This window comes from Leucopleurus acutus, assembly GCF_964270905.1.
Source record: "Leucopleurus acutus genome assembly, chromosome: 2".
Taxonomy (NCBI): domain Eukaryota; kingdom Metazoa; phylum Chordata; class Mammalia; order Artiodactyla; family Delphinidae; genus Leucopleurus; species Leucopleurus acutus.
Window position 1 is genome coordinate 17,542,816 of NC_139143.1, and position 8,994 is coordinate 17,551,809.

Sequence of the window (8,994 nt, forward strand, 5' to 3'; positions counted from 1 at the left end):
GAGAGTGGCATTGACATATATACACTACCAAATGTAAAATAGAGAGCTAGTGGGAAGCAGCCGCATAGCACAGGGAGATCAGGTCTGTGCTTTGTGACCACATAGAGGGGGTGGGATAGGGAAGGTGGGAGGGAGACGCAAGAAGGAGGAGATATGGGAATATATGTATATGTATAGCTGATTCACTGTGTTATATAGCAGAAACTAACACACCATTGTAAAGCAATTATACTCCAATAAAGATGTTAAAAAAAACCCCAAAAAACTTCAGATTTATAAGTATCAGTAGCTAAAGAAGAGCGGTTGAAGAGAATGGCAAGTAACTAGTAAATGCTGTGATTAGAAATCCCCAGCTGGTTGTAGCCTTTTAAAGTGATGTAAAAACTCAGCATCTAAATCGTATGACTAAGAAATTACCATGAAAAAAATCTTCTGATGTCAAATCAAAAATACTCACACCTGAGTGGGATGAAAGTTTCTGAGAGAATAATCAAAACACGACTGGAAAATACCATACCACAAACTTGGTGTCATGATGCCTTTACAATTCTTTATAACTATAAACCATTTAACGTTGTCCAATAAAAGCTCAGAAAAGGCTGAATAACATGCAATTTTCTTTGGCAAAAATAAAAGCCTGGTTTAAACACAGTGAAAAGGTTTGTATGGGTTCAAAAGGGGTGACAAAGACACTGTTTTTTGCTATCATTGGCCTGCTATCAACTTTTGTGTCCAAAACAAATGAATCTGTATGGAAGTAGTTAAAAGACTGAAGTGAACTAGTCCAATTCCTTTTAAGATATTATTGCTACACTATCCTCCCCCATTTGAAATCTGTGTTGGGAGATAGAGACCACTTCAACTCAATGAGTCACTTCTACTTCCTAGCCAGAACAATTAAACTTCTTGTATAAAACATGACCTGAAGCCTGCCCTTCACCACATCATCCCACCTCAGAAATCCCAGGGGTCATCTCTGACATTTAACAGCTCGCAAATTCAATTTCTTAGCTGATGAGGCCAACTTCATGCTTTTACGAATGAATATTAGGTTATTGCAAATTTTCTTCTTCAACATTTTAGGTAATATATAAAATGTGTTGTCAGTTCGACTGCCAGCCTGAATAACATTACACACGCCTCTTTATCATGATGGAGATAGTATTTGTAAGTCAGCTGCATGGAGAATGAGAAAAATCTTCCATCCTCCACTTCCCCTTCTACATCCATCGACTCCCAAAGAAAGAAAGAAAGAAAGGAAAAAAGGAAGAAAAACATAACCCAGTAAGTACAGCTGTATGGTCAATCTAGCCAGTATTCCTGCACTATCTTACCAGTTACTGAAACAGTTAATGCATTTTGCAAATTTGTTGCTTCTTTATTGTTAGCAGCTGAGCAGCTTTTTCCCTCCTTCTCTCAATTGTTATTGATCTTGTGCCATAGTTTGCCTACAGTCCCCTAACAGTATTAGCTCATTTTTACTCCAGTTTTGCAGATTAGCTCATCTGGGTTATGTTCTTTGGTATGTTGGTGTTGAGTGTTGAATACATCTTAATTTTTCATTTGTAAAGGCATTCTCAAGCATAACAGGTATTTAGTGAGTTTGATCTTCTTGTACATCATGTGTTTGACCTTCATACCAGAAGGGACTCCCAGATTTTCATTTATTCATTTTTTGATATCTATAGCAGATGGATTTATATGGAAAGGGAGAGGGGGTTGTATATTACTTTCCTTTATTTCTCAATTGTTTCTGAAGGCCATTCTCTCCTGGAATGTATAGTTGACATTATTGTAATGAAGGTTCTATTTCCATCCAGTTTCCATGGAAACAATGCAGCTTCCTACCCCCAACCCATACCAATGGACACAGTGTTTATGTAGTCTAATTGCAATTTTAGTTGCCACTCCTTTTTCCCACTTATCTCCGTTTTAGATCTCAGAGTAAATAAGAAGTCTAGTGCCATCCTGTTTTTGAGCTTTTTCTTTTAGGTACTTGAAGCATCATCTCTAGATTTCTATCACTATTTCTATTTGTATCTTTGTCTTTATGTCTTTATCTCCATCTGCGTCTACATCTACTTTACCATTTATCTATTTACCTGCAGTATGGGTGTACAAGTTTACTAGCTACCTGTAAGGGACTGGGCAAAAAAACTGGAGCAGGACTCAGATCCTTTCCCTCAAGAAAAGCCGAGAGTAAGAGGCAGAGTTGTTAAAAAAAAAAAAAAGACACATTTCAATCAAATGGAGTAAGAGTGGGAATAAACAAAGTGGTATGAGAGCCCATAGGAAAGACTGATTAGCTCTGCTTACGAATTGGGGAAGGTTTCAGAGTGGGTGAAACTTCCTGACAGATGAGTAGGAGTTTGCAAAACAGAAATAGGGGTGGTGGTATTAGAGGTAGAACAGTATGTGCAAAGCGCACTTAGTTAAATGTTTGGTGTGTTTGGGGAACAGCAAGAGAGCTGGGGGGGCTGGAATTTGGGTTGTGTGGGATGTAATGGCACCAGCCCAGGCTACAGGGATGGAAAAGACCTATGAGCTCATAGGCCCTTTTCTCCATCTCTTCCTTCTCTATCTCAAAGCCAAAGTGTCCATGGTGTTCTCATCCATGGCTGGCCCAGGAAAATGGATTTAATCTCTTTGAACTAAAAGAAAGGAGGTCAAGAATGGAGACAGGCTAGAAGCCAGGTCACAACCTTTCTTCTCAATAGCCAAAAACACTGGTTTTACATGTGAAGGCCTGTGTGCTTTTTAAACTTGAGTTACTGAACGTTTAGGTAATGTGCTATTTTTAATCTGTTTGCTAAAGTCAGCCATTCCTCGTCCTTAAATCCATTTCTCTAGATCTAAGGATAAAATGTCATTTGATGCACCTTCATGAAATTGCACTTGACTTATTTGAGATTCAGTTCTAGCATTAAGATGAGTGATGAAAAACAAATTATTTATTGAGTCTTTCCTCTTTCCCCATGCACACAGTCAAAACATTTTTCCCTCCCCCAGAGCAACTAAACAAGCTCTATTATACCTCCACTAGGGGACAATTTAATTTCTTATTCCATTTTGCCCAAGCATGACTGCATGCCTTTTAATTATAAAAGGTATTCCATTGCAGTGATGGCAGTGGAAATTACATAATTGGAATTCCAGATAATATTCACTAGATTTCTTGTTTACAAAAATATTAAAATTGTGCTTCAAGAGACAGCAAGAGATTAGTTCATGAGATTCTTTTACCAAGAGTCCTAGAAACTTTCAAGAGCCAAATACATTTTTTCTCTATTTGTAAATACTAAGTTAATTACTAAGTAGGTATTATACTTCGTGAGATATCAAAAAATGAAAGCCAAGTTACCCTTAAGAATGAAGAGCCACAGTTAGATTTCAAAGGTATGACAAAGAGTGTCACAGGAATAATCTAGTAATATGTATCGAAATAAGAAATCCAAAAGGAAAGCTGGATTTTCGTTTCATTTTCTAATGAAAGCAAAATTAAAGATAACTTTTGGATTTCCAATTTCCTAGAAAGAGCATTTAAAATTATATAGTCTTTTCCCTTTTTCTAAGGAGATAAGAATAGAAAATTACTATACTCTTAGGCCATCAATTTGATTTTTTCTGTTTCTTACTACCCTGGCTTCGACTGCTGATAACCCACTTAATATTGCCTATTTTTATTTTAAAATAAAAAACAAATTAAGACTACTGTGTGTATCAACTAAGGATTAAACTCCCGTCCCCTCAATGGCAGAGAGGTAATACACAGCAGTGATTAAGAGTTACAAACATTAACAGATATGTTCAGATTCAAACTTTGCTGCTTTGAACTTCAGCTGATTACTTAAAACTTTCTCTGGCTCAATTTCTCTTCTCTCTTATAAAATAGGATTAATGTTGCCTATCTCCTGGAGCTGTTTTAAAGCTTATATTGAATGTATGCAATTGACAAAGTGCCTGGCACAAAGTAGTAGCTCAGTAAATGATTGTAACATAAGTTATTACACACACACAAATATGTATATGTGTATTAAATCTCATACTATGAGGGACTAACAATGAATGAATCTATGTTTATTATGTTTTGTTTTTTCTTCTTTTTCTTCGTTATATAATTATATAAAATCTCTAAGGGAAAATGAACACAGGATAAGTAAAACATAATCCTTTAATAGAGTGTTATGAGCACTAATAATGATGAATTGCACTGTGTGTTACAATAATTTTGAATAGACAATTATATATCATGAAAAATACTTTTAAGATTTATATCTTCATCTTGATGTGAAAATAAATTTTTATTTAAAAATAAATTTTATATTAAAATAAATATCAAGTCATAGAAGATTGTGAGTGAGAACACTTTAAAAGTTATATTTAAAAGAACTATATTCTGTTTCATATTTCTAGTTTTCTGCACTATATTATCTTATTTGGCTAGATATGCTTTATAGAAGAATTTTGCCTCATGCCATGTGCATGAAACTCATTAGTGTTTCAGCTGATTAGCCATCTATTTCATACATAAAAGCCGAAAAATCGTCAATATTTTGTTGAAAACTTCAAGTGGATTACATATTTCCCCATCTTCAGAAAGATAATATTTTGAACTTCATTGAATGCTTTTGTGATTCAGAGCCATTGCAATAATATGTGATGATGACATCGGAAACGGACTATTTCGCATGCTCTGATAGTCCTAGATTTTTATACTTTTAAAATTTTAGTGTCTCCCTTTCACCATGTTTCTCTGTTCCTATCACTCCGTAGCCATGAACATTCTCTCTTGCTGTCATTGAGTATAAGAGATGAATTGTCCCACTTCTACTTCCAAAAGCTCTATTACCTATTTTATCTACTTATGCATCAACAGATTATTAGAAAAGAAAGGAATTAACCCTCAATAAATACCCCACATGTGTTATTCCATAGAATCCTAATTACCTACCTATGAAGTAGGGGTAATTAGCACTAATTTTCAGATGAGCAGAGACTGAAGTGGCTCAATCATCTGCATATGCGCATTTATGACCCTGTGAGAATGGTGTCTAAAGCCAATGTGTATGTGGTTCTCCTCTGTGTCAAGTATATGAGTACCACTAATTTCCTCAAGACCATTATTTTGCATTCTTCATGCTTCTGCTATGACCGAGATTGTTGATGTTGCTAGATGTGTAAATATTTCTCGCATAATGTGGTATATACAGTTCAGAACTCACCCTCATGTTTTATGAAACTGCTACCTTTTTGAGAAAATAGGGATGGGCAGTGAAAACCTGTGTACTTTTTTAATAGATTACTAACAAAAATAATAATGATACTAATAAAAATATAAGCACAGTATAAAAATAAATTTATATTAAATAAATGTCATGGAAAATATTGAACTTTAGAAATAAGATAAGAGGGAGCTTGATGGAGGGAATACTAAGGAAAAGATTATAAAGAAGAAGGCTGCTGGGTTATAGAGACAAGGCTAAAAGGCATAAAAATCAGGGAGAACCACGCAATAAGCACTTCATAGAGCATAGTCAAACTGAGCCAGGAGAAAATAAATGGGGGTGACTGGGCTTTGGGGATCATGCTCTATTCCTTCATGCATTCAGCTGGGTTGGTGTGCTTTGTATTCTGTTGCTGTAACTATATGGCATGAAATATTAACACATTGGGAACAAATTGTACATGGACAGCAAAATTTCCACAGTATCCTGATAACATTCCCTTACTTCCTAATACTCTATCACTAATTTATGTATCAGAAACATTTATCGTACTACAGTTGACTGTAATGCTTTCATAAGTGAATGACATGGTATTGTCTTTTTTATATCAAATATCTGGTAGTATGACTGTGTGACCACCAAAAATATAAAAAGGCAATGCATTGGGAGAGTAAATTGGAAAGTCCTATGATTTGACAAAATACATACATCTTTCAAACAATCGTATTGATAGTGTTTTGCCCCAAATGGTTAGATTTATAAAAGTATTCCTGGGATGCTAAAAACAAAAATCCTGTGTGCGCCACATGCCGATTCCTTGGGCTTTCAGGAGTGTGAAGGGATCAGTGCATGGCATAGTCTCTCAGGAGGGGATTTCATTCAACACCTGCCATTAGAAAAGAAACTCCATGCTGTGCTCCAGCATTTACTAAGCCTTTACTGAACATTCATTGCATTGAACGCCCTTCTTGCTGCTGCCCCATGCTCTAATCATGTTGGCACCATGTTTTAGTGGAGATCAGGTGTGCTGAATAGAGTAGAACCCATTTCTGTCCTCCAATGGGGATGGTAAGAGCATGGCTAGTTTTTTAAGACTGTGATTTTAAGCAAGTTATTTTATATCTCCAAGCCTTACTTTCCTCAACTGCAATATGGGGACTAATAATTCCCTGTAATCCCTCATAGTTATTTCAAAGTTAATTTGTAAAAATGAATATGAAGTGCTTAGTGGAAAAATTCAAAACCACAACTTAATGAAAGGTGATGGTGGTGATTACTATTACTACCGTTAGAGTTACTGATTATTACTTGGATTTTGATATGCCAGCTGTCAAATGATGTGCCCTGTATCAGAACTAATCCTCCCAAACCCTATGGCATCCTGTTTAGCTAAAGCACAATTGTTCAACTAGTTTACAACTCCAAGGTCATAAACTTATCTCAACAAATTTATCGAATATTTACTAGGTGGGAGGCATTTTTGCTAATGCTGCATAGAGAATAATAAAACTTGTTTTTTACTCTGAATGAGCTGACTAATGAGTGGAGAATACTAAGTAGAAATTCATGCTAGAGAGCTACAAAAGTGAACATGGTAGAGAGCATGGATTGTAGACGTTGATATATCTAGACTCAAAAATCTGCTCCATCGTTGACCCCTGAGAAAGTTGACTAAACTCTAGGCCTCAGTTTCTCTCACCTCAGGTAACATGGACCTACCTTTGGAGAATTAAAGTAAAGTGTGTAAGGGGTAGGCACTTTTGCCACATCTGACATGTAGTGTCACTCAATGAATGTAACAATTCCATAAAGATGAAGCAGATAACTTTGATGGGAACAGATTAAGGAAGGATTTTTATGCAGAAGATGGGATTTGAAATTGGTCTTTAGCTGAAAGATCGTTCTAGTGTCATCTATATGTTAATGTGTCATTTTTTTTTTCTTATTTCAGTGATTAGTTTTAAATAATTCAAGATTATTTAAGAGGTCAAAAGTAAGTCCATTCAAATTCAAAAAGTTCAGATCAAAAATTTAAGGTTGACTTCAAAAAAGAATCAAATAAATCTGAGATGTATACAGTCAGTGTAGATCCCTGTAGCCCTAACGTGCATTTAGGAGGCCTTAGCTCCTACATGCGGGAGCTCCGTGCTCAGCTCACTGGGAACCACATGTTTGCCCAGCTCCCTCTGGCTGTGTTAAGAGCATTTGGCCCTAGTCAGAGCACAGCTCTGTACTCCACGGAAAACAGACTGCAGGACAGGAGTTACAGGAGTACTGTGATTGATTTCTCCGTTTTCTTTGTTTCTTTTTTTCTTAAAGGGAGAAAAAAAAAAGTGTTCTAAGAGAGACACAAGGCTCAACAAGTTGCGTCTGGGATTTATTCCCGGTATTACTTGGATTTTCAAGAATTTTTGGAAATCTTGCCTTTCAGCCACAGCACTCCTCAGCAGTATGGATTATTTGCCAAATTCATTTCAAGCTCTTGAATTTACAGTTAAAAGAGAAATAAAAAAGTCTTTCATTTGTTCCTAAGCTGTTTATTTTGCTTGTAAAACCAATCATAATGTCTACCCAATAAAAAGAGAAATGCATGAAAGTTATAACTCCAGAAAAGTTAATGTTGAAGCCTGAAATTCCCCCAGGCAAAGCCAGAAGTCATTTTACTGAGACAGAGTTTTCTCTTTGAACTTGGGAGGGCACAAGCAACACTCTCGCTGAGAAAATTCTCCCTTTATCCTTCTTTAGAATTCTCCTCTTTAAGAAAGAGTGCGGTTAACCTCGGGATTGGAATGGCTGGGCTTTTAGGGCTTGAGCCGTAGAAAACTGGTAGCAACCTTCTGTTACTTCCTAGCACCAGGAAACAACTTAGAGCCTAGCTTGGTGTGATGCTCTGTGGTGTGTCCCGGCCAGCGTGGTGGCTGGGTATCCACTGTGACTATGGCTGTGCTCTGGGCCCTTCCCCCTCTACCCCTCTGTCCCTGCCCTGTCCCACGATCACCCATCACCACCTTTCGGCGTGGCTCATACACACACCGCTACATGGCAGGCTGGCCAGCTGCGAGTTTGGAACCAGAGATACTAAAAATGTTATAAAATGGACTTTTTCCCCTACGAAACACCCAGAGCAAGGCTGATATACATGCCGAGAAGCAAAATCCTAAAGGAAATGAGGCAAAACACAAAAGCCAAACCTAAAAACTACACCATCCAATTCGTTTCAGACCTACTAAGACCAGCACTGGCCATTTGGGATCCTGTTTTGCAGAAAATCTGGACACAAATCAGGGTTTTTGTTTCTTGGGTTTAAAAACTTTTCATCACTTTTTCCTTCTAGCATTGAAAATACAACACTAACTACTTTACCAGGAGAAGCAAAAGTGTTGGAAAAATAATTTCGCCCCTGCCAGCGCCTGCTATTGAGATCAGTGCCCTTTCCAATTTGTTCCTGACTCTCCGAATATATATTGTTTTCTCATTGGGAATTTTCTCCTTATGTGAAGATGAAGACAGAGCATCTGTGACAAAAACAAATCGGTAAATAAATTAACTTTACACGTGGAAGCTCTGCTCTTGAGGACTGCTTTCCCTCCTGACTTTCTAGTATCCTCTGTGGTTCCGGCGACCATTTCCCTGGTGGGAGAGCCCCTGGGGAAGGGGCTGGAGACTCCACGCCATCCCCTCCCTCAGATGGGGCCGAGCCCATACTTCTGACTTTATCATGAAATAAAACACATTAAGTACATTCTTTTCATCTTCAAAACACATCTTT